Consider the following 2,004-nt stretch of genomic DNA (forward strand, 5'->3'; position numbering starts at 1 on the left):
TCTACATCCTTCTCCAGCTCTGTCCAGAACCCTCTCTTATGACCTGGGTCAGAGCAGTCAGTGGTGGTAGCCGGGCACCATCTAGCTGTACTGGACTCAGTCTGGTGGAGGCCTTGGTAACCTTGGTAACTGTGGTCCACTGGACTAATCTTTTCCTTGTATCCTGTTCTCTTCCTTCTCCCTTGCTCCTGAAGGGGTGAGACCAGTGGAGTATCTTAGATGGCTGCTCACAGGCTTTTAAGACCCCAGACGCTACTCACCAAGGTAGAATGTAGACCATTATCTTTACAAACTGTTATGCCAATTAAGCTAGATATTCCCTGAGACCATGGTCCCCACAGCCCTCCGCCCACCAATTCAGTCCCTCAGGGAGTTTGGAAGTGTCTATGGAGCTTCCATGACCTTTTTCTTGTACAAGCTGTGCTGGCTTCTCCAGTAATGTGTGCTGGCTTACCCTTCATCAAAGTTACTACTTATCTATTTAGTTCCCCCCCACTCCTCCCATCCCTCGTGACCAACAAAGATTGTCTCTTTTTGTGTGTAAACTTTTTCATGGGTTTTTACAATAGAGGTCTCATACAATATTTGTCCTTTTGTGATTGACTTATTTCACTCAGCATAATGTCCTCCAGTTTTGTTCCTCTTACTCTCCTGTGCTGAGTTCCTTTCGTTTGCGGAATTTTTTTCATTTCTTTTGTTTTTGTAGGTTTTATTTTTACTGAGACTTTATGTTTTTCTTCTTTATTATGATGAGTAGGTTTGTTAACTTTCTTTGTGGTTACCTTGAAATTTACCCGTCTCTTCCTAGATTTGAACCACTCTATTATTTCTTGGTACCGCTTGACTTCGCCTCCATTAGAAGGTTCTATATCCACACCGTTTATTCCCTCTTTTATTGTTCTGATGCTGTTGTCATTTACAGATTAACCTCTCTGGTTCCCTGTTGCAATTTTTTTGGTTTTGCATAGTCCTTAAGTGTTCATTTCCTAGGTTGATATCTGGCTAGTACAAGCCTGTGTCCTTTATTCAGCCTGTGGTCTGATATTGTTTGTTCTCGGATCGAAGGACTTTCTTTAATAAGTCTCGTAAGTTTGCCTTGGTTTTTACATAGTCTCTTAATTTCTGTTTATCTGGAAATGACCTAATTTTGCCATTATATTTGAACAAGAGTTTTGCAGGATATATTATTCTTGGCTGGCAATTTTTTTCTTTCAAGGTTTTGTATATGTCATCTCATTGCCTTCTTGCCTGCATGGTTTCTGCTGAATAATCTGAGCTTAGTCTTACTGTTTCTCCTCTCTATGTGACTTCATTTTTCTCGAGCTGCTTTCAGGATTCTTTGCCTTTGGTTTTAGTGAGTGTGGTTATGACATGCCTTGATGATTTTCTTTTGGGATCTATCCTATATGGGGTTCGGTGAGCATCTTGGATGGTCAGCTTTTCATCTTTCATGATATTGGGGAAGCTTTCTGTCAGTAATTCTTCAATGATCCTTTCTGTGTCTTCTGTTTTCTCCCCCCATTCTGGAACTCTGATCACTTGCAGATCTTTGCTTTTGATTGTATCCCACATAATTCTCAGGGTCTCTTCATTTTTCTTTGTTATTTTTTCTGATTTTTCCTCAGACAGAGCTGTATCCAAGTGCTTGTCTTCAATTCTGCTGATCCTGTCTTCCACTGTTTCAAATCTGCTCCTCAGCCCTTCTATGGCACTGTCCATTTCTGAAATCTTGTTTAACTTTTGGATTTTTAATAGTTGTTTTTGTATAATTTCTAGTTGTGAATTTATTTTGACATTTTGTTCCTGCATTATTTTCCAAATTCTTCCATTTTTTTGGTCTGTATTTTCCACGAATTTGTCTGCCTTTTCCATGAATTTGTTCATTTTTTCCTCCTTTTTGTCTGCTTTTTGCTTCAACTCTTGGATAATTCTGAGTATTAGAGATTTGAATTCCCTATCAGGTAGTTCTAGTGCCTTTTCTTCTACTGGAAAGTCATCTGGTGT

This window comes from Trichechus manatus, unplaced genomic scaffold (assembly GCF_000243295.1).
Source record: "Trichechus manatus latirostris isolate Lorelei unplaced genomic scaffold, TriManLat1.0 scaffold00155, whole genome shotgun sequence".
Taxonomy (NCBI): Eukaryota; Metazoa; Chordata; class Mammalia; order Sirenia; family Trichechidae; genus Trichechus; species Trichechus manatus.